The following is a 22792-nucleotide window of genomic DNA, read 5'->3' on the forward strand; positions in this document are numbered from 1 at the left end:
TGCTCTTGATCATGGTGCTATAAGAAAAGGTGTGTGAAACTCATCAATGGTCAATGTCTGAGTAGTCGTGGCCGAGTGGTTAAGGCGATGGACTAGAAATCCATTGGGGTTTCCCCGCGCAGGTTCAAATCCTGCCGACTACGAATATGTTCCTATAATTTTTTGTCTGATTACCTGAGAAGATAAATTTGCGTGTGTCCTGGTTTATCACACATGAAGGTGATATGCAAACTTTAGACAGGGTTTCTAGAACCAGACTGACTTGATTTTTGGATGTATTTTCTATAAGCCGATCTGACGCTGCATCCCACCTGCGTCAAGCCACTAATTAAAAGAAGTGCCATGAGTGCTACCAGGTAAGTGGTGCTTCTTCCTCTTTTGTCTAGCAGTCACAAACCACTGCTGTGGCAGATGTACTGGGACATGCACTTTGATTTGCAACAACCTTGAATTATCTCTTGGATGAAACTTTTTACCACACAATGAAAATTTTTTAGCCACTTCTGGATGAACAGCTTTCTAACAGTATAAATTTTGCAATTATTTTTTTTCTTACCCTGTTTCCAAGTAACAGATCCAGCACTCTATTTACTAGCCACTTTTCATCAACATTTAAAAATGTCCTTGTTGAGATATCATGGAACCCTTGGCACACTTGTGGAATAAAAGTTTGGGAGATATTAATTTACCATTGTGTATTAATTGTAGATTTGCACTACAGCTTTAGAGCCTGTATTCACCTTCATTTATGAGTTCAAATGTGCTTTTTAGCACAAAAACTGCAGCCAGGTGTTTTTTCATGTGGTTCCATGGTGTAATGGTTAGCACTCTGGACTCTGAATCCAGCGATCTGAGTTCAAATCTCAGTGGAACCTGGGCAGCTCTTTGTACATATGCTTCATTTTTTCCGCTTACACTGAGTTCTCCTGTGCCCAAGTTTTAACATAAAAAGAGAAAGTTAAAATCAACATGCCAAAAAAAGATTTGAATGTTCCAAACATCCATGGAGTGATCACTTTGAGTTGTATGGCCAAATCCACCTATGAACCAGGATTATCGAAACTTAAAATTGACTTTAAGATACAACACTCTTACGAATTGTGTCACACAAAGCAACCATACCCTATGATTTATGTCAATGTTCACATAACACTTTTTCCAGGTGTATTAAACTGACAAGGATTTTAAGCTGAAATGGCTTCAGGAATTGTTGGCGTTTTCTTCCTGAATCATCTTTTCTTTTGTTTTTCAGAATTTCCTAAAGCAGTTTGCAAACATTTTTGGTGGTATTTTTATAAAATTATTTTGGGAATCTTTTGAGTCTATTTTTGTGGCGCTTCTTTGTAGCTCACAAAACGCACTAAAAGTCACTCAGGAACCTTGAAGGAGTTTTTCTAACCTTGCCATTAAATTGTATTATAAGTATGGAGCTATTCGAAATGAAAAACACCTGAAGAATGATATGCTTATTTTAGTTAACCGCTTGGCATTTTTGGAAACTTGATGTGGTTAAAAGACACCCAAAAGCCTGATCATATGAACAGCAAGTCTTTTTTACGTGGAAACTAATTTGTTCAGTGTTTTCAGCATTTTCAGAGTAATTTTCAGGATGATTTTGGAGTGGACCCACTGAAAATCCGCCTTGTAAAGAGGTAAAAGTCTTAAACTGTACATGATTCCCATTGATGATGACTTTAAATCAGATTTTTATATTTTACTGGTACCTGGAATTTTGTTTCTATTTTCTGAGATGTTTTCCAATATGATAATCACTGCTCTTGATCATGGTGCTATAAGAAAAGGTGTGTGAAACTCATCAATGGTCAATGTCTGAGTAGTCGTGGCCGAGTGGTTAAGGCGATGGACTAGAAATCCATTGGGGTTTCCCCGCGCAGGTTCAAATCCTGCCGACTACGAATATGTTCCTATAATTTTTTGTCTGATTACCTGAGAAGATAAATTTGCGTGTGTCCTTCACACATGAAGGTGATATGCAAACTTTAGACAGGGTTTCTAGAACCAGACTGACTTGATTTTTGGATGTATTTTCTATAAGCCGATCTGACGCTGCATCCCACGTGCGTCAAGCCACTAATTAAAAGAAGCGCCATGAGTGCCACCAGGTAAGTGGTGCTTCTCCCTCTTTTGTCTAGCAGTCACAGACCACTGCTGTGGCAGATGTACTGGGACATGCACTTTGATTTGCAACAACCTTGAATTATCTCTTGGAAGAAACTTTTTACCACACAATGAAACATTTTTAGCCACTTCTGGATGAACAGCTTTCTAACAGTATAAGTTTTGCAATTATTTTTTTCTTACCCTGTTTCCAAGTAACAGATCCAGCACTCTATTTACTAGCCACTTTTCATCCACATTTAAAACTGTCCTTGTTGAGATATCATGCAACCCTTGGCACACTTGTGGAATAAAAGTTAAGGAGATATTAATTTACCATTGTGTATTAATTGTAGATTTGCACTACAGCTTTAGAGCCTGTATTCACCTTCATTCATGAGTTCAAATGTGCTTTTTAGCACAAAAACTGCAGCCATGTATTTTTTTTTGAGTGGTTCCATGGTGTAATGGTTAGCACTCTGGACTTTGAATCCAGCGATCTGAGTTCAAATCTCAGTGGAACCTGGGCAGCTCTTTGTACATATGTTTCAGTTTTTCCGCTTACACTGAGTTCTCCTGTGCCCAAGTTTTAACATAAAAAGAGAGTTAAAATCAACATGCCAAAAAAAGATTTGAATGTTCCAAACATCCATGGAGCGATCACTTTGAGTTGTATGGCCAAATCCACCTATGAAGCAGGATTACCGAAACTTAAAATTGACTTTAAGATACAACACTCTTACGAATTGTGTCATACAAAGCAACCATACCCTATGATTTATGTCAATGTAAACATAACACTTTTTCCAGGTGTATTAAACTGACAAGGATTTTCAGCTGGAATGGCTTCAGGAATTGTTGGCGTTTTCTTCCTGAATCATCTTTTCTTTTGTTTTTCAGAATTTCCTAAAGCAGTTTGCAAACATTTTTGGTGGTATTTTTATAAAATTATTTTGGGAACCTTTTGAGTCTATTTTTGTGGCGCTTCTTTGTAGCTCACAAAACGCACTAAAAGTCACTCAGGAACCTTGAAGGAGTTTTTCTAACCTTGCCATTAAATTGTATTATAAGTATGGAGCTATTCGAAATGAAAAACACCTGAAGAATGATATGCTTATTTTAGTTAACCGCTTGGCATTTTTGGAAACTTGATGTGGTTAAAAGACACCCAAAAGCCTGATCATATGAACAGCAAGTCTTTTTTACGTGGAAATTAATTTGTTCAGTGTTTTCAGCATTTTCAGAGTAATTTTCAGGATGATTTTGGAGTGGACCCACTGAAAATCTGCCTTATAATGAGGTAAAAGTCTTAAACTGTACATGATTCCCATTGATGATGACTTTAAATCAGATTTTTATATTTTACTGGTACCTGGAATTTTGTTTCTATTTTCTGAGATGTTTTCCAAAGGGATAATCACTGCTCTTGATCATGGTGCTATAAGAAAAGGTGTGTGAAACTCATCAATGGTGAATGTCTGAGTAGTCGTGGCCGAGTGGTTAAGGCGATGGACTAGAAATCCATTGGGGTTTCCCCGCGCAGGTTCAAATCCTGCCGACTACGAATATGTTCCTATAATTTTTTTGTCTGATTACCTGAGAAGATAAATTTGCGTGTGTCCTGGTTTATCACACATGAAGGTGATATGCAAACTTTAGACAGGGTTTCTAGAACAAGACTGACTTTGATTTTTGGATGTATTTTCTATAAGCCGATTTGACGCTGCATCCCACGTGCATCAAGCCACTAATTAAAAAAAGCGCCATGAGTGCCACCAGGTAAGTGATGCTTCTCCCTCTTTTGTTTAGCAGTCACAGACCACTGCTGTGGCAGATGTACTGGGACATGCACTTTGTTTTGCAACAACCTTGAATTATCTCTTGGAAGAAACTTTTTACCACTCAATGAAAATTTTTTAACCACTTCTGGATGAACAGCTTTCTAACAGTATAAATTTTGCAATTATTTTTTTTCTTACCCTGTTTCCAAGTAACAGATCCAGCACTCTATTTACTAGCCACTTTTCATCAACATTTAAAAATGTCCTTGTTGAGATATCATGGAACCCTTGGCACACTTGTGGAATAAAAGTTTGGGAGATATTAATTTACCATTGTGTATTAATTGTAGATTTGCACTACAGCTTTAGAGCCTGTATTCACCTTCATTTATGAGTTCAAATGTGCTTTTTAGCACAAAAACTGCAGCCAGGTGTTTTTTCATGTGGTTCCATGGTGTAATGGTTAGCACTCTGGACTTTGAATCCAGCGATCTGAGTTTAAATCTCAGTGGAACCTGGGCAGCTCTTTGTACATATGTTTCAGTTTTTCTGCTTACACTGAGTTCTCCTGTGCCCAAGTTTTAACATAAAAAGAGAAAGTTAAAATCAACATGCCAAAAAAAGATTTGAATGTTCCAAACATCCATGGAGTGATCACTTTGAGTTGTATGGCCAAATCCACCTATGAACCAGGATTATCGAAACTTAAAATTGACTTTAAGATACAACACTCTTACGAATTGTGTCACACAAAGCAACCATATCCTATGATTTATGTCAATGTTCACATAACACTTTTTCCAGGTGTATTAAACTGACAAGGATTTTAAGCTGAAATGGCTTCAGGAATTGTTGGCGTTTTCTTCCTGAATCATCTTTTCTTTTGTTTTTCAGAATTTCCTAAAGCAGTTTGCAAACATTTTTGGTGGTATTTTTATAAAATTATTTTGGGAATCTTTTGAGTCTATTTTTGTGGCGCTTCTTTGTAGCTCACAAAACGCACTAAAAGTCACTCAGGAACCTTGAAGGAGTTTTTCTAACCTTGCCATTAAATTGTATTATAAGTATGGAGCTATTCGAAATGAAAAACACCTGAAGAATGATATGCTTATTTTAGTTAACCGCTTGGCATTTTTGGAAACTTGATGTGGTTAAAAGACACCCAAAAGCCTGATCATATGAACCGCAAGTCTTTTTTATGTGGAAACTAATTTTTTCAGTGTTTTCAGCATTTTCAGAGTAATTTTCAGGATGATTTTGGAGTGGATCCACTGAAAATCCGCCTTATAAAGAGGTAAAAGTCTTAAACTGTACATGATTCCCATTGATGATGACTTTAAATCAGATTTTTATATTTTACTGGTACCTGGAATTTTGTTTCTATTTTCTGAGATGTTTTCCAAAGGGATAATCACTGCTCTTGATCATGGTGCTATAAGAAAAGGTGTGTGAAACTCATCAATGGTCAATGTCTGAGTAGTCGTGGCCGAGTGGTTAAGGCGATGGACTAGAAATCCATTGGGGTTTCCCCGCGCAGGTTCAAATCCTGCCGACTACGAATATGTTCCTATAATTTTTTGTCTGATTACCTGAGAAGATAAATTTGCGTGTGTCCTGGTTTATCACACATGAAGGTGATATGCAAACTTTAGACAGGGTTTCTAGAACCAGACTGACTTGATTTTTGGATGTATTTTCTATAAGCCGATCTGACGCTGCATCCCACCTGCGTCAAGCCACTAATTAAAAGAAGTGCCATGAGTGCTACCAGGTAAGTGGTGCTTCTTCCTCTTTTGTCTAGCAGTCACAAACCACTGCTGTGGCAGATGTACTGGGACATGCACTTTGATTTGCAACAACCTTGAATTATCTCTTGGATGAAACTTTTTACCACACAATGAAAATTTTTTAGCCACTTCTGGATGAACAGCTTTCTAACAGTATAAATTTTGCAATTATTTTTTTTCTTACCCTGTTTCCAAGTAACAGATCCAGCACTCTATTTACTAGCCACTTTTCATCAACATTTAAAAATGTCCTTGTTGAGATATCATGGAACCCTTGGCACACTTGTGGAATAAAAGTTTGGGAGATATTAATTTACCATTGTGTATTAATTGTAGATTTGCACTACAGCTTTAGAGCCTGTATTCACCTTCATTTATGAGTTCAAATGTGCTTTTTAGCACAAAAACTGCAGCCAGGTGTTTTTTCATGTGGTTCCATGGTGTAATGGTTAGCACTCTGGACTCTGAATCCAGCGATCTGAGTTCAAATCTCAGTGGAACCTGGGCAGCTCTTTGTACATATGCTTCATTTTTTCCGCTTACACTGAGTTCTCCTGTGCCCAAGTTTTAACATAAAAAGAGAAAGTTAAAATCAACATGCCAAAAAAAGATTTGAATGTTCCAAACATCCATGGAGCGATCACTTTGAGTTGTATGGCCAAATCCACCTATGAAGCAGGATTACCGAAACTTAAAATTGACTTTAAGATACAACACTCTTACGAATTGTGTCATACAAAGCAACCATACCCTATGATTTATGTCAATGTAAACATAACACTTTTTCCAGGTGTATTAAACTGACAAGGATTTTCAGCTGGAATGGCTTCAGGAATTGTTGGCGTTTTCTTCCTGAATCATCTTTTCTTTTGTTTTTCAGAATTTCCTAAAGCAGTTTGCAAACATTTTTGGTGGTATTTTTATAAAATTATTTTGGGAACCTTTTGAGTCTATTTTTGTGGCGCTTCTTTGTAGCTCACAAAACGCACTAAAAGTCACTCAGGAACCTTGAAGGAGTTTTCCTAACCTTGCCATTAAATTGTATTATAAGTATGGAGCTATTCGAAATGAAAAACACCTGAAGAATGATATGCTTATTTTAGTTAACCGCTTGGCATTTTTGGAAACTTGATGTGGTTAAAAGACACCCAAAAGCCTGATCATATGAACAGCAAGTCTTTTTTACGTGGAAACTAATTTGTTCAGTGTTTTCAGCATTTTTAGAGTAATTTTCAGGATGATTTTGGAGTGGACCCACTGAAAATCTGCCTTATAAAGAGGTAAAAGTCTTAAACTGTACATGATTCCCATTGATGATGACTTTAAATCAGATTTTTATATTTTACTGTTACCTGGAATTTTGTTTCTATTTTCTGAGATGTTTTCCAAAGGGATAATCACTGCTCTTGATCATGATGCTATAAGAAAAGGTGTGTGAAACTCAACAATGGTCAATGTCTGAGTAGTCGTGGCCGAGTGGTTAAGGCGATGGACTAGAAATCCATTGGGGTTTCCCCGCGCAGGTTCAAATCCTGCCGACTACGAATATGTTCCTATAATTTTTTGTCTGATTACCTGAGAAGATAAATTTGCGTGTGTCCTGGTTTATCACACATGAAGGTGATATGCAAACTTTAGACAGGGTTTCTAGAACAAGACTGACTTTGATTTCTGGATGTATTTTCTATAAGCCGATTTGACGCTGCATCCCACGTGCATCAAGCCACTAATTAAAAAAAGCGCCATGAGTGCCACCAGGTAAGTGATGCTTCTCCCTCTTTTGTTTAGCAGTCACAGACCACTGCTGTGGCAGATGTACTGGGACATGCACTTTGATTTGCAACAACCTTGAATTATCTCTTGGAAGAAACTTTTTACCACACAATGAAAAATTTTTAGCCACTTCTGGATGAACAGCTTTCTAACAGTATAAATTTTGCAATTATTTTTTTTCTTACCCTGTTTCCAAGTAACAGATCCAGCACTCTATTTACTAGCCACTTTTCATCAACATTTAAAAATGTCCTTGTTGAGATATCATGGAACCCTTGGCACACTTGTGGAATAAAAGTTTGGGAGATATTAATTTACCATTGTGTATTAATTGTAGATTTGCACTACAGCTTTAGAGCCTGTATTCACCTTCATTTATGAGTTCAAATGTGCTTTTTAGCACAAAAACTGCAGCCAGGTGTTTTTTCATGTGGTTCCATGGTGTAATGGTCAGCACTCTGGACTCTGAATCCAGCGATCTGAGTTCAAATCTCAGTGGAACCTGGGCAGCTCTTTGTACATATGTTTCAGTTTTTCCGCTTACACTGAGTTCTCCTGTGCCCAAGTTTTAACATAAAAAGAGAAAGTTAAAATCAACATGCCAAAAAAAGATTTGAATGTTCCAAACATCCATGGAGTGATCACTTTGAGTTGTATGGCCAAATCCACCTATGAACCAGGATTATCGAAACTTAAAATTGACTTTAAGATACAACACTCTTACGAATTGTGTCACACAAAGCAACCATACCCTATGATTTATGTCAATGTTCACATAACACTTTTTCCAGGTGTATTAAACTGACAAGGATTTTAAGCTGAAATGGCTTCAGGAATTGTTGGCGTTTTCTTCCTGAATCATCTTTTCTTTTGTTTTTCAGAATTTCCTAAAGCAGTTTGCAAACATTTTTGGTGGTATTTTTATAAAATTATTTTGGGAATCTTTTGAGTCTATTTTTGTGGCGCTTCTTTGTAGCTCACAAAACGCACTAAAAGTCACTCAGGAACCTTGAAGGAGTTTTCCTAACCTTGCCATTAAATTGTATTATAAGTATGGAGCTATTCGAAATGAAAAACACCTGAAGAATGATATGCTTATTTTAGTTAACCGCTTGGCATTTTTGGAAACTTGATGTGGTTAAAAGACACCCAAAAGCCTGATCATATGAACAGCAAGTCTTTTTTACGTGGAAACTAATTTGTTCAGTGTTTTCAGCATTTTCAGAGTAATTTTCAGGATGATTTTGGAGTGGACCCACTGAAAATCCGCCTTATAAAGAGGTAAAAGTCTTAAACTGTACATGATTCCCATTGATGATGACTTTAAATCAGATTTTTATATTTTACTGGTACCTGGAATTTTGTTTCTATTTTCTGAGATGTTTTCCAAAGGGATAATCACTGCTCTTGATCATGGTGCTATAAGAAAAGGTGTGTGAAACTCATCAATGGTGAATGTCTGAGTAGTCGTGGCCGAGTGGTTAAGGCGATGGACTAGAAATCCATTGGGGTTTCCCCGCGCAGGTTCAAATCCTGCCGACTACGAATATGTTCCTATAATTTTTTGTCTGATTACCTGAGAAGATAAATTTGCGTGTGTCCTGGTTTATCACACATGAAGGTGATATGCAAACTTTAGACAGGGTTTCTAGAACCAGACTGACTTGATTTTTGGATGTATTTTCTATAAGCCGATCTGACGCTGCATCCCACCTGCGTCAAGCCACTAATTAAAAGAAGTGCCATGAGTGCTACCAGGTAAGTGGTGCTTCTTCCTCTTTTGTCTAGCAGTCACAAACCACTGCTGTGGCAGATGTACTGGGACATGCACTTTGATTTGCAACAACCTTGAATTATCTCTTGGATGAAACTTTTTACCACACAATGAAAATTTTTTAGCCACTTCTGGATGAACAGCTTTCTAACAGTATAAATTTTGCAATGATTTTTTTTCTTACCCTGTTTCCAAGTAACAGATCCAGCACTCTATTTACTAGCCACTTTTCATCAACATTTAAAAATGTCCTTGTTGAGATATCATGGAACCCTTGGCACACTTGTGGAATAAAAGTTTGGGAGATATTAATTTACCATTGTGTATTAATTGTAGATTTGCACTACAGCTTTAGAGCCTGTATTCACCTTCATTTATGAGTTCAAATGTGCTTTTTAGCACAAAAACTGCAGCCAGGTGTTTTTTCATGTGGTTCCATGGTGTAATGGTTAGCACTCTGGACTCTGAATCCAGCGATCTGAGTTCAAATCTCAGTGGAACCTGGGCAGCTCTTTGTACATATGCTTCATTTTTTCCGCTTACACTGAGTTCTCCTGTGCCCAAGTTTTAACATAAAAAGAGAAAGTTAAAATCAACATGCCAAAAAAAGATTTGAATGTTCCAAACATCCATGGAGTGATCACTTTGAGTTGTATGGCCAAATCCACCTATGAACCAGGATTATCGAAACTTAAAATTGACTTTAAGATACAACACTCTTACGAATTGTGTCACACAAAGCAACCATACCCTATGATTTATGTCAATGTTCACATAACACTTTTTCCAGGTGTATTAAACTGACAAGGATTTTAAGCTGAAATGGCTTCAGGAATTGTTGGCGTTTTCTTCCTGAATCATCTTTTCTTTTGTTTTTCAGAATTTCCTAAAGCAGTTTGCAAACATTTTTGGTGGTATTTTTATAAAATTATTTTGGGAATCTTTTGAGTCTATTTTTGTGGCGCTTCTTTGTAGCTCACAAAACGCACTAAAAGTCACTCAGGAACCTTGAAGGAGTTTTCCTAACCTTGCCATTAAATTGTATTATAAGTATGGAGCTATTCGAAATGAAAAACACCTGAAGAATGATATGCTTATTTTAGTTAACCGCTTGGCATTTTTGGAAACTTGATGTGGTTAAAAGACACCCAAAAGCCTGATCATATGAACAGCAAGTCTTTTTTACGTGGAAACTAATTTGTTCAGTGTTTTCAGCATTTTTAGAGTAATTTTCAGGATGATTTTGGAGTGGACCCACTGAAAATCTGCCTTATAAAGAGGTAAAAGTCTTAAACTGTACATGATTCCCATTGATGATGACTTTAAATCAGATTTTTATATTTTACTGGTACCTGGAATTTTGTTTCTATTTTCTGAGATGTTTTCCAAAGGGATAATCACTGCTCTTGATCATGATGCTATAAGAAAAGGTGTGTGAAACTCAACAATGGTCAATGTCTGAGTAGTCATGGCCGAGTGGTTAAGGCGATGGACTAGAAATCCATTGGGGTTTCCCCGCGCAGGTTCAAATCCTGCCGACTACGAATATGTTCCTATAATTTTTTGTCTGATTACCTGAGAAGATAAATTTGCGTGTGTCCTGGTTTATCACACATGAAGGTGATATGCAAACTTTAGACAGGGTTTCTAGAACAAGACTGACTTTGATTTCTGGATGTATTTTCTATAAGCCGATTTGACGCTGCATCCCACGTGCATCAAGCCACTAATTAAAAAAAGCGCCATGAGTGCCACCAGGTAAGTGATGCTTCTCCCTCTTTTGTTTAGCAGTCACAGACCACTGCTGTGGCAGATGTACTGGGACATGCACTTTGATTTGCAACAACCTTGAATTATCTCTTGGAAGAAACTTTTTACCACACAATGAAAAATTTTTAGCCACTTCTGGATGAACAGCTTTCTAACAGTATAAATTTTGCAATTATTTTTTTTCTTACCCTGTTTCCAAGTAACAGATCCAGCACTCTATTTACTAGCCACTTTTCATCAACATTTAAAAATGTCCTTGTTGAGATATCATGGAACCCTTGGCACACTTGTGGAATAAAAGTTTGGGAGATATTAATTTACCATTGTGTATTAATTGTAGATTTGCACTACAGCTTTAGAGCCTGTATTCACCTTCATTTATGAGTTCAAATGTGCTTTTTAGCACAAAAACTGCAGCCAGGTGTTTTTTCATGTGGTTCCATGGTGTAATGGTCAGCACTCTGGACTCTGAATCCAGCGATCTGAGTTCAAATCTCAGTGGAACCTGGGCAGCTCTTTGTACATATGTTTCAGTTTTTCCGCTTACACTGAGTTCTCCTGTGCCCAAGTTTTAACATAAAAAGAGAAAGTTAAAATCAACATGCCAAAAATAGATTTGAATGTTCCAAACATCCATGGAGTGATCACTTTGAGTTGTATGGCCAAATCCACCTATGAACCAGGATTATCGAAACTTAAAATTGACTTTAAGATACAACACTCTTACGAATTGTGTCACACAAAGCAACCATACCCTATGATTTATGTCAATGTTCACATAACACTTTTTCCAGGTGTATTAAACTGACAAGGATTTTAAGCTGAAATGGCTTCAGGAATTGTTGGCGTTTTCTTCCTGAATCATCTTTTCTTTTGTTTTTCAGAATTTCCTAAAGCAGTTTGCAAACATTTTTGGTGGTATTTTTATAAAATTATTTTGGGAATCTTTTGAGTCTATTTTTGTGGCGCTTCTTTGTAGCTCACAAAACGCACTAAAAGTCACTCAGGAACCTTGAAGGAGTTTTCCTAACCTTGCCATTAAATTGTATTATAAGTATGGAGCTATTCGAAATGAAAAACACCTGAAGAATGATATGCTTATTTTAGTTAACCGCTTGGCATTTTTGGAAACTTGATGTGGTTAAAAGACACCCAAAAGCCTGATCATATGAACAGCAAGTCTTTTTTACGTGGAAACTAATTTGTTCAGTGTTTTCAGCATTTTTAGAGTAATTTTCAGGATGATTTTGGAGTGGACCCACTGAAAATCTGCCTTATAAAGAGGTAAAAGTCTTAAACTGTACATGATTCCCTTTGATGATGACTTTAAATCAGATTTTTATATTTTACTGGTACCTGGAATTTTGTTTCTATTTTCTGAGATGTTTTCCAAAGGGATAATCACTGCTCTTGATCATGATGCTATAAGAAAAGGTGTGTGAAACTCATCAGTGGTTAATGTCTGAGTAGTTGTGGCCGAGTGGTTAAGGCGATGGACTAGAAATCCATTGGGGTTTCCCCGCGCAGGTTCAAATCCTGCCGACTACGAATATGTTCCTATAATTTTTTGTCTGATTACCTGAGAAGATAAATTTGCGTGTGTCCTGGTTTATCACACATGAAGGTGATATGCAAACTTTAGACAGGGTTTCTAGAACAAGACTGACTTTGATTTCTGGATGTATTTTCTATAAGCCGATTTGACGCTGCATCCCACGTGCATCAAGCCACTAATTAAAAAAAGCGCCATGAGTGCCACCAGGTAAGTGATGCTTCTCCCTCTTTTGTTTAGCAGTCACAGACCACTGCTGTGGCAGATGTACTGGGACATGCACTTTGATTTGCAACAACCTTGAATTATCTCTTGGAAGAAACTTTTTATCACACAATGAAAAATTTTTTTTATCCACTTCTGGATGAACAGCTTTCTAACAGTATAAATTTTGCAATTATTTTTTTTCTTACCCTGTTTCCAAGTAACAGATCCAGCACTCTATTTACTAGCCACTTTTCATCAACATTTAAAAATGTCCTTGTTGAGATATCATGGAACCCTTGGCACACTTGTGGAATAAAAGTTTGGGAGATATTAATTTACCATTGTGTATTAATTGTAGATTTGCACTACAGCTTTAGAGCCTGTATTCACCTTCATTTATGAGTTCAAATGTGCTTTTTAGCACAAAAACTGCAGCCAGGTGTTTTTTCATGTGGTTCCATGGTGTAATGGTCAGCACTCTGGACTCTGAATCCAGCGATCTGAGTTCAAATCTCAGTGGAACCTGGCCAGCTCTTTGTACATATGTTTCAGTTTTTCCGCTTACACTGAGTTCTCCTGTGCCCAAGTTTTAACATAAAAAGAGAAAGTTAAAATCAACATGCCAAAAAAAGATTTGAATGTTCCAAACATCCATGGAGTGATCACTTTGAGTTGTATGGCCAAATCCACCTATGAACCAGGATTATCGAAACTTAAAATTGACTTTAAGATACAACACTCTTACGAATTGTGTCACACAAAGCAACCATACCCTATGATTTATGTCAATGTTCACATAACACTTTTTCCAGGTGTATTAAACTGACAAGGATTTTAAGCTGAAATGGCTTCAGGAATTGTTGGCGTTTTCTTCCTGAATCATCTTTTCTTTTGTTTTTCAGAATTTCCTAAAGCAGTTTGCAAACATTTTTGGTGGTATTTTTATAAAATTATTTTGGGAATCTTTTGAGTCTATTTTTGTGGCGCTTCTTTGTAGCTCACAAAACGCACTAAAAGTCACTCAGGAACCTTGAAGGAGTTTTCCTAACCTTGCCATTAAATTGTATTATAAGTATGGAGCTATTCGAAATGAAAAACACCTGAAGAATGATATGCTTATTTTAGTTAACCGCTTGGCATTTTTGGAAACTTGATGTGGTTAAAAGACACCCAAAAGCCTGATCATATGAACAGCAAGTCTTTTTTACGTGGAAACTAATTTGTTCAGTGTTTTCAGCATTTTTAGAGTAATTTTCAGGATGATTTTGGAGTGGACCCACTGAAAATCTGCCTTATAAAGAGGTAAAAGTCTTAAACTGTACATGATTCCCATTGATGATGACTTTAAATCAGATTTTTATATTTTACTGGTACCTGGAATTTTGTTTCTATTTTCTGAGATGTTTTCCAAAGGGATAATCACTGCTCTTGATCATGATGCTATAAGAAAAGGTGTGTGAAACTCAACAATGGTCAATGTCTGAGTAGTCGTGGCCGAGTGGTTAAGGCGATGGACTAGAAATCCATTGGGGTTTCCCCGCGCAGGTTCAAATCCTGCCGACTACGAATATGTTCCTATAATTTTTTGTCTGATTACCTGAGAAGATAAATTTGCGTGTGTCCTGGTTTATCACACATGAAGGTGATATGCAAACTTTAGACAGGGTTTCTAGAACAAGACTGACTTTGATTTCTGGATGTATTTTCTATAAGCCGATTTGACGCTGCATCCCACGTGCATCAAGCCACTAATTAAAAAAAGCGCCATGAGTGCCACCAGGTAAGTGGTGCTTCTTCCTCTTTTGTCTAGCAGTCACAAACCACTGCTGTGGCAGATGTACTGGGACATGCACTTTGATTTGCAACAACCTTGAATTATCTCTTGGATGAAACTTTTTACCACACAATGAAAATTTTTTAGCCACTTCTGGATGAACAGCTTTCTAACAGTATAAATTTTGCAATTATTTTTTTTCTTACCCTGTTTCCAAGTAACAGATCCAGCACTCTATTTACTAGCCACTTTTCATCAACATTTAAAAATGTCCTTGTTGAGATATCATGGAACCCTTGGCACACTTGTGGAATAAAAGTTTGGGAGATATTAATTTACCATTGTGTATTAATTGTAGATTTGCACTACAGCTTTAGAGCCTGTATTCACCTTCATTTATGAGTTCAAATGTGCTTTTTAGCACAAAAACTGCAGCCAGGTGTTTTTTCATGTGGTTCCATGGTGTAATGGTCAGCACTCTGGACTCTGAATCCAGCGATCTGAGTTCAAATCTCAGTGGAACCTGGGCAGCTCTTTGTACATATGTTTCAGTTTTTCCGCTTACACTGAGTTCTCCTGTGCCCAAGTTTTAACATAAAAAGAGAAAGTTAAAATCAACATGCCAAAAATAGATTTGAATGTTCCAAACATCCATGGAGTGATCACTTTGAGTTGTATGGCCAAATCCACCTATGAACCAGGATTATCGAAACTTAAAATTGACTTTAAGATACAACACTCTTACGAATTGTGTCACACAAAGCAACCATACCCTATGATTTATGTCAATGTTCACATAACACTTTTTCCAGGTGTATTAAACTGACAAGGATTTTAAGCTGAAATGGCTTCAGGAATTGTTGGCGTTTTCTTCCTGAATCATCTTTTCTTTTGTTTTTCAGAATTTCCTAAAGCAGTTTGCAAACATTTTTGGTGGTATTTTTATAAAATTATTTTGGGAATCTTTTGAGTCTATTTTTGTGGCGCTTCTTTGTAGCTCACAAAACGCACTAAAAGTCACTCAGGAACCTTGAAGGAGTTTTCCTAACCTTGCCATTAAATTGTATTATAAGTATGGAGCTATTCGAAATGAAAAACACCTGAAGAATGATATGCTTATTTTAGTTAACCGCTTGGCATTTTTGGAAACTTGATGTGGTTAAAAGACACCCAAAAGCCTGATCATATGAACAGCAAGTCTTTTTTACGTGGAAACTAATTTGTTCAGTGTTTTCAGCATTTTTAGAGTAATTTTCAGGATGATTTTGGAGTGGACCCACTGAAAATCTGCCTTATAAAGAGGTAAAAGTCTTAAACTGTACATGATTCCCATTGATGATGACTTTAAATCAGATTTTTATATTTTACTGGTACCTGGAATTTTGTTTCTATTTTCTGAGATGTTTTCCAAAGGGATAATCACTGCTCTTGATCATGATGCTATAAGAAAAGGTGTGTGAAACTCAACAATGGTCAATGTCTGAGTAGTCGTGGCCGAGTGGTTAAGGCGATGGACTAGAAATCCATTGGGGTTTCCCCGCGCAGGTTCAAATCCTGCCGACTACGAATATTTTCCTATAATTTTTTGTCTGATTACCTGAGAAGATAAATTTGCGTGTGTCCTGGTTTATCACACATGAAGGTGATATGCAAACTTTAGACAGGGTTTCTAGAACAAGACTGACTTTGATTTCTGGATGTATTTTCTATAAGCCGATTTGACGCTGCATCCCACGTGCATCAAGCCACTAATTAAAAAAAGCGCCATGAGTGCCACCAGGTAAGTGATGCTTCTCCCTCTTTTGTTTAGCAGTCACAGACCACTGCTGTGGCAGATGTACTGGGACATGCACTTTGATTTGCAACAACCTTGAATTATCTCTTGGAAGAAACTTTTTACCACACAATGAAAATTTTTTTTTATCCACTTCTGGATGAACAGCTTTCTAACAGTATAAATTTTGCAATTATTTTTTTTCTTACCCTGTTTCCAAGTAACAGATCCAGCACTCTATTTACTAGCCACTTTTCATCAACATTTAAAAATGTCCTTGTTGAGATATCATGGAACCCTTGGCACACTTGTGGAATAAAAGTTTGGGAGATATTAATTTACCATTGTGTATTAATTGTAGATTTGCACTACAGCTTTAGAGCCTGTATTCACCTTCATTTATGAGTTCAAATGTGCTTTTTAGCACAAAAACTGCAGCCAGGTGTTTTTTCATGTGGTTCCATGGTGTAATGGTCAGCACTCTGGACTCTGAATCCAGCGATCTGAGTTCAAATCTCAGTGGAACCTGGGCAGCTCTTTGTACATATGTTTCAGTTTTTCCGCTTACACTGAGTTCTCCTGTGCCCAAGTTTTAACATAAAAAGAGAAAGTTAAAATCAACATGCCAAAAAAAGATTTGAATGTTCCAAACATCCATGGAGTGATCACTTTGAGTTGTATGGCCAAATCCACCTATGAACCAGGATTATCGAAACTTAAAATTGACTTTAAGATACAACACTCTTACGAATTGTGTCACACAAAGCAACCATACCCTATGATTTATGTCAATGTTCACATAACACTTTTTCCAGGTGTATTAAACTGACAAGGATTTTAAGCTGAAATGGCTTCAGGAATTGTTGGCGTTTTCTTCCTGAATCATCTTTTCTTTTGTTTTTCAGAATTTCCTAAAGCAGTTCGCAAACATTTTTGGTGGTATTTTTATAAAATTATTTTGGGAATCTTTTGAGTCTATTTTTGTGGCGCTTCTTTGTAGCTCACAAAACGCACTAAAAGTCACTCAGGAACCTTGAAGGAGTTTTTCTAACCTTGCCATTAAATTGTATTATAAGTATGGAGCTATTCGAAATGAAAAACACATGAAGAATGATATGCTTATTTTAGTTAACCGCTTGGCATTTTTGGAAACTTGATGTGGTTAAAAGACACCCAAAAGCCTGATCATATGAACAGCAAGTCTTTTTTACGTGGAAATTAATTTGTTCAGTGTTTTCAGCATTTTCAGAGTAATTTTCAGGATGATTTTGGAGTGGACCCACTGAAAATCTGCCTTATAAAGAGGTAAAAGTCTTAAACTGTACATGATTCCCATTGATGATGACTTTAAATCAGATTTTTATATTTTACTGGTACCTGGAATTTTGTTTCTATTTTCTGAGATGTTTTCCAAAGGGATAATCACTGCTCTTGATCATGGTGCTATGAGAAAAGGTGTGTGAAACTCAACAATGGTCAATGTCTGAGTAGTCGTGGCCGAGTGGTTAAGGCGATGGACTAGAAATCCATTGGGGTTTCCCCGCGCAGGTTCAAATCCTGCCGACTACGAGTATGTTCCTATAAATTTTTGTCTGATTACCTGAGAAGATAAATTTGCGTGTGTCCTGGTTTATCACACATGAAGGTGATATGCAAACTTTAGACAGGGTTTCTAGAACAAGACTGACTTTGATTTTTGGATGTATTATCTATAAGCCGATTTGACGCTGCCTCCCACGTGCATCAAGCCACTAATTAAAAAAAGCGCCATGAGTGCCACCAGTTAAGTGGTGCTTCTTCCTCTTTTGTCTAGCAGTCACAGACCACTGCTGTGGCAGATGTACTGGGACATGCACTTTGATTTGCAACAACCTTGAATTATCTCTTGGATGAAACTTTTTACCACACAATGAAAATTTTTTAGCCACTTCTGGATGAACAGCTTTCTAACAGTATAAATTTTGCAATTATTTTTTTTCTTACCCTGTTTCCAAGTAACAGATCCAGCACTCTATTTACTAGCCACTTTTCATCAACATTTAAAAATGTCCTTGTTGAGATATCATGGAACCCTTGGCACACTTGTGGAATAAAAGTTTGGGAGATATTAATTTACCATTGTGTATTAATTGTAGATTTGCACTACAGCTTTAGAGCCTGTATTCACCTTCATTTATGAGTTCAAATGTGCTTTTTAGCACAAAAACTGCAGCCAGCTGTTTTTTCATGTGGTTCCATGGTGTAATGGTTAGCACTCTGGACTCTGAATCCAGCGATCTGAGTTCAAATCTCAGTGGAACCCGGGCAGCTCTTTGTACATATGTTTCAGTTTTTCCGCTTACACTGAGTTCTCCTGTGCCCAAGTTGTAACATAAAATGAGAGTTAAAATCAACATGCCAAAAAAAGATTTGAATGTTCCAAACATCCATGGAGTGATCACTTTGAGTTGTATGGCCAAATCCACCGTTGAAGCAGGATTACCGAAACTTAAAATTGACTCTAAGATACAACACTCTTACGAATTGTGTCACACAAAGCAACCATACCCTATGATTTATGTCAATGTTCACATAACACTTTTTCCGGTTGTATTAAACTGACAAGGATTTTAAGCTGAAATGGCTTCAGGAATTGTTGGCGTTTTCTTCCTGAATCATCTTTTCTTTTGTTTTTCAGAATTTCCTAAAGCAGTTTGCAAACATTTTTGGTGGTATTTTTATAAAATTATTTTGGGAATCTTTTGAGTCTATTTTTGTGGCGCTTCTTTGTAGCTCACAAAGCGCACTAAGAGTCACTCAGGAACCTTGAAGGAGTTTTTCTAACCTTGCCATTAAATTGTTTTATAAGTATGGAGCTATTCGAAATGAAAAACACCTGAAGAATGATATGCTTATTTTAGTTAACCGCTTGGCATTTTTGGAAACTTGATGTGGTTAACCTCTCTGTGACCTTAGACGTACTATCCCGTCGAGGTGCCCTGGGCCTATCTGACCCTGGACGGGATAGTATGTCATAGCGATCGGCAGCGCTCACGGGGGGAGCGCCGCCGATCGCGGCCGGGTGTCAGCTGCATATCGCAGCTGACATCCGGCACTATGTGCCAGGAGCGGTCACGGACCGCCCCCGGCACATTAAACCCTGGCACACCGCGATCAAAGATGATCGCGATGTGCCGGCGGTGCAGGGAAGCACCGCGCAGGGAGGGGGCTCCCTGCGGGCTTCCCTAACCCCCCCGCAGCAACGCGATGTGATCGCGTTGCTGTGAGGGTCTTACCTCCCTCCCTGCCTGCTCGAGCCCCGGATCCAAGATGGCCGCGGATCTGGGTCCTGCAGGGAGGGAGGTGGCTTTACAGAGCCTGCTCAGAGCAGGCACTGTGAAGCCTGCAGCGCTGCATGTCAGATCAGTGATCTGACAGAGTGCTGTGCAAACTGTCAGATCACTGATCTGTGATGTCCCCCCATGGGACAAAGTAAAAAAGTAAAAAAAAAAATTTCCAAATGTGTAAAAAAAAATTTAAAAAAATATTCCTAAATAATGAAAAAAAATATATATATTATTCCCATAAATACATTTCTTCATCTAAATAAACCAATAAAAGTGCACATATTTAGTATCGCCGCGTCCGTAACGACCCGACCTATAAAACTGGCCCACTAGTTAACACCTTCAGTAAACACCGTAAGAAAAAAAGAAAAAAACGAGGCAAAAAACAACGCTTTATTATCATACCGCCGAACAAAAAGTGGAATAACACGCGATCAAAAAGACAGATATAAATAACCATGGTACCGCTGAAAACGACATCTTGTCCCGCAAAAAATGAACTGCCATATAGCATCATCAGCAAAAAAATAAAAAACTTATAGTCCTGAGAATAAAGCGATGCAAAAATTATTATTTTCTCTGTAAAATAGTTTTTATCGTATAAAAGCGCCAAAACATAAAAAAATGATATAAATGAGGTGTCGATGTAATCGTACTGACCCGAAGACTAAAACTGTTTTATCAATTTTACCAAACGCGGAACGGTATAAACGCCTCCCCCAAAAGAAATTCATGAATAGCTGGTTTTTGGTAATTCTGCCTCACAAAAATCGGAATAAAAAGCGATCAAAAAATGTCACGTGCCCGAAAATGTTACCAATAAAAACATCAACTCGTCCCGCAAAAAACATGACCTCACATGACTCTGTGGACCAAAATATGGAAAAATTATAGCTCTCAAAATGTGGTAACGCAAAAAATATTTTTTGCAATAAAAAGCGTCTTTCAGTGTGTGACGGCTGCCAATCATAAAAATCCGCTAAAAAACTCGCTATAAAAGTAAATCAAACCCCCCTTCATCACCCCCGTAGTTAGGGAAAAATAAAAAAAATGTATTTATTTCCATTTTCCCATTAGGGCTAGGGTTAGGGCTAGGGTTAGGGCTATGGTTAGGGTTAGGGTTAGGGTTAGGGCTAGGGTTAGGGTTAGGGCTAGGATTAAGGCTAGGGATAGGGCTAGGGTTAGGGTTAGGGCTAGGGTTAGGGTTAGGGCTAGGGTTAGGGTTAGGGCTAGGGTTAGGGCTAGGGTCAGGGCTAGGGTTGGGGCTACAGTTAGGGTTGGGGCTAAAGTTAGGGTTAGGGTTTAGATTACATTTACAGTTGGGAATAGGGTTGGGATTGGGGTTAGGGGTGTGTCAGGGTTAGAGGTGTGGTTAGGGTTACCGTTGGAATTAGGGTTAGGGGTGTGTTTGGATTAGGGTTTCAGTTATAATTGGGGGGTTTCCACTGTTTAGGCACATCAGGGGCTCTCCTAACACGACATGGCGTCCGATCTCAATTCCAGCCAATTCTGCGTTGAAAAAGTAAAACAGTGCTCCTTCCCTTTCGAGCTCTCCCGTGTGCTCAAACAGGGGTTTACCCCAACATATGGGGTATCAGCGTATTCAGGACAAATAGGACAACAACTTTTGGGGTCCAATTTCTCCTGTTACACTTGGGAAAATACAAAACTGGGGGCTAAAAAATAATTTTTGTGGGAAAACAAAAAGATTTTTTATTTTCACGGCTCTGCGTTATAAACTGTAGTGAAACACTTGGGGGTTCAAAGTTCTCACAAGAAATCTAGATAAGTTCATTGAGGGGTCTAGTTTCCAATATGGGGTCACTTGTGGGGGGTTTCTACTGTTTAGGTACATTAGGGGCTCTGCAAACGCAATGTGACGCCTGCAGACCAATCCATCTAAGTCTGCATTCCAAATGATGCTCCTTCCCTTCCGAGCCCTCCCATGCGCCCAGACGGTGGTTCCCCCCCACATATCGGGTATCAGCGTACTCAGGACAAAATTGGACAACAACATTTAGGGTCCAATTTCTCCTCCTAACCTTGGAAAAATACAAAACTGGGGGCTAAAATATAATTTTTGTGGAAAAAAAATATTTTTTATTTGCACGGCTCTGCGTTATAAACTGTAGTGAAATACTTGGGGGTTCAAAGCTCTCACAACACATCAAGATGAGTTCCTTAGGGGGTCTACTTTCCAAAATCCGTAACCACCAAGAAAAAGATGTCATGCTATATATAGGGGACCACCAAAAAATAAACCAAAGTATATAGAAATAACTACAAATATTTTATTATGTCGATCAAAAACATACAAACGACACTACAGTTTAAGAACATTTAAAAACACACACAAGTGTAACATCATAGATTCCAATAAGGAACCTCCCCCTGGACATGTAATATGATGAAGGTACAGAAAATGTTTAATTCATGGGTACAACTGTCCTGTAAACAAATTTTTCAAAATGATAGAACAAAACCTTCAAGATATAATACCAAAAGATGAAATTTTATATATATACCTGGCCCAGCTCGCAGCATTTAGATATTATTATGCATAAGAGTAGTCCCATTGATACATTGGACTAGTGCCAAGTGTTTATGTACAACAGAGCATGGAGATAAACAGTACACACAAGCCTAGAGTCCAGCTAGTGAGTTATCCTGAAAAAAGCCCCCAGTACCGGAATACGTGTAGAATGCTGTTACACATATCCCACCTATGCACAGACCATGTCTGGAAATTAAAGTGGCCCTCAAGCCGGGCATACAATCCTAAGGGGAACCAACGTTATAGGGTGTGTACACATAGACTTAGAGTGCAGCTAGTAAATTATCCTGAGTAAAGCCCCCAGTATTGGAGTGCATATATCAAGTGCTGTTATATATACTGGAATACACCTAAAATGCTGTTACATATATCCCACCTATACACAGGCCATATAGTCCAAGGGGAACCAGTATATGATAATGTATGCAGCATAAAGGACAACAAACTAACACCAATTAAGGTGGAAAAATACTACCATCTCTGTGTACATGCGGAATAACGACGCTGATAGAACATGACCATAGTACCCATCCACACAGAGGTCCAGGGGGCTAAAGCCCAACGCGTGTCGCCACGGGAGTGGCTTCGTCAGGGGCAAGTGC

General features: G+C 37.9%; 22 non-coding genes across 22 annotated transcripts; all 22 read left to right on the forward strand.

The window, feature by feature from the left end:
* The first annotated feature begins 61 nt into the window (after window positions 1–61).
* On the forward strand, window positions 62–143 carry TRNAS-AGA (transfer RNA serine (anticodon AGA)). Its single transcript has one exon. It is a non-coding gene; the product is annotated as a tRNA-Ser (tRNA).
* Window positions 144–803: 660 nt separating this feature from the next.
* Window positions 804–875, forward strand: TRNAQ-CUG (transfer RNA glutamine (anticodon CUG)). Its single transcript has one exon. It is a non-coding gene; the product is annotated as a tRNA-Gln (tRNA).
* A 959-nt stretch (window positions 876–1834) lies between these two features.
* On the forward strand, window positions 1835–1916 carry TRNAS-AGA (transfer RNA serine (anticodon AGA)). Its single transcript has one exon. It is a non-coding gene; the product is annotated as a tRNA-Ser (tRNA).
* A 655-nt stretch (window positions 1917–2571) lies between these two features.
* TRNAQ-UUG (transfer RNA glutamine (anticodon UUG)) lies at window positions 2572–2643 on the forward strand. The gene has a single exon. It is a non-coding gene; the product is annotated as a tRNA-Gln (tRNA).
* Window positions 2644–3600: 957 nt separating this feature from the next.
* Window positions 3601–3682, forward strand: TRNAS-AGA (transfer RNA serine (anticodon AGA)). Its single transcript has one exon. It is a non-coding gene; the product is annotated as a tRNA-Ser (tRNA).
* A 662-nt stretch (window positions 3683–4344) lies between these two features.
* TRNAQ-UUG (transfer RNA glutamine (anticodon UUG)) lies at window positions 4345–4416 on the forward strand. Its single transcript has one exon. It is a non-coding gene; the product is annotated as a tRNA-Gln (tRNA).
* Window positions 4417–5375: 959 nt separating this feature from the next.
* TRNAS-AGA (transfer RNA serine (anticodon AGA)) lies at window positions 5376–5457 on the forward strand. Its single transcript has one exon. It is a non-coding gene; the product is annotated as a tRNA-Ser (tRNA).
* Window positions 5458–6117: 660 nt separating this feature from the next.
* On the forward strand, window positions 6118–6189 carry TRNAQ-CUG (transfer RNA glutamine (anticodon CUG)). The gene has a single exon. It is a non-coding gene; the product is annotated as a tRNA-Gln (tRNA).
* Window positions 6190–7148: 959 nt separating this feature from the next.
* TRNAS-AGA (transfer RNA serine (anticodon AGA)) lies at window positions 7149–7230 on the forward strand. The gene has a single exon. It is a non-coding gene; the product is annotated as a tRNA-Ser (tRNA).
* A 661-nt stretch (window positions 7231–7891) lies between these two features.
* TRNAQ-CUG (transfer RNA glutamine (anticodon CUG)) lies at window positions 7892–7963 on the forward strand. Its single transcript has one exon. It is a non-coding gene; the product is annotated as a tRNA-Gln (tRNA).
* Window positions 7964–8922: 959 nt separating this feature from the next.
* On the forward strand, window positions 8923–9004 carry TRNAS-AGA (transfer RNA serine (anticodon AGA)). The gene has a single exon. It is a non-coding gene; the product is annotated as a tRNA-Ser (tRNA).
* Window positions 9005–9664: 660 nt separating this feature from the next.
* Window positions 9665–9736, forward strand: TRNAQ-CUG (transfer RNA glutamine (anticodon CUG)). The gene has a single exon. It is a non-coding gene; the product is annotated as a tRNA-Gln (tRNA).
* Window positions 9737–10695: 959 nt separating this feature from the next.
* TRNAS-AGA (transfer RNA serine (anticodon AGA)) lies at window positions 10696–10777 on the forward strand. The gene has a single exon. It is a non-coding gene; the product is annotated as a tRNA-Ser (tRNA).
* Window positions 10778–11438: 661 nt separating this feature from the next.
* TRNAQ-CUG (transfer RNA glutamine (anticodon CUG)) lies at window positions 11439–11510 on the forward strand. Its single transcript has one exon. It is a non-coding gene; the product is annotated as a tRNA-Gln (tRNA).
* A 959-nt stretch (window positions 11511–12469) lies between these two features.
* TRNAS-AGA (transfer RNA serine (anticodon AGA)) lies at window positions 12470–12551 on the forward strand. The gene has a single exon. It is a non-coding gene; the product is annotated as a tRNA-Ser (tRNA).
* Window positions 12552–13215: 664 nt separating this feature from the next.
* TRNAQ-CUG (transfer RNA glutamine (anticodon CUG)) lies at window positions 13216–13287 on the forward strand. The gene has a single exon. It is a non-coding gene; the product is annotated as a tRNA-Gln (tRNA).
* Window positions 13288–14246: 959 nt separating this feature from the next.
* On the forward strand, window positions 14247–14328 carry TRNAS-AGA (transfer RNA serine (anticodon AGA)). The gene has a single exon. It is a non-coding gene; the product is annotated as a tRNA-Ser (tRNA).
* A 661-nt stretch (window positions 14329–14989) lies between these two features.
* On the forward strand, window positions 14990–15061 carry TRNAQ-CUG (transfer RNA glutamine (anticodon CUG)). The gene has a single exon. It is a non-coding gene; the product is annotated as a tRNA-Gln (tRNA).
* Window positions 15062–16020: 959 nt separating this feature from the next.
* TRNAS-AGA (transfer RNA serine (anticodon AGA)) lies at window positions 16021–16102 on the forward strand. Its single transcript has one exon. It is a non-coding gene; the product is annotated as a tRNA-Ser (tRNA).
* A 664-nt stretch (window positions 16103–16766) lies between these two features.
* Window positions 16767–16838, forward strand: TRNAQ-CUG (transfer RNA glutamine (anticodon CUG)). The gene has a single exon. It is a non-coding gene; the product is annotated as a tRNA-Gln (tRNA).
* A 959-nt stretch (window positions 16839–17797) lies between these two features.
* TRNAS-AGA (transfer RNA serine (anticodon AGA)) lies at window positions 17798–17879 on the forward strand. The gene has a single exon. It is a non-coding gene; the product is annotated as a tRNA-Ser (tRNA).
* Window positions 17880–18540: 661 nt separating this feature from the next.
* On the forward strand, window positions 18541–18612 carry TRNAQ-CUG (transfer RNA glutamine (anticodon CUG)). Its single transcript has one exon. It is a non-coding gene; the product is annotated as a tRNA-Gln (tRNA).
* Window positions 18613–22792: the final 4180 nt, after the last annotated feature.

Source organism: Ranitomeya imitator, chromosome 9, assembly GCF_032444005.1.
Source record: "Ranitomeya imitator isolate aRanImi1 chromosome 9, aRanImi1.pri, whole genome shotgun sequence".
NCBI classification, from domain to species: domain Eukaryota; kingdom Metazoa; phylum Chordata; class Amphibia; order Anura; family Dendrobatidae; genus Ranitomeya; species Ranitomeya imitator.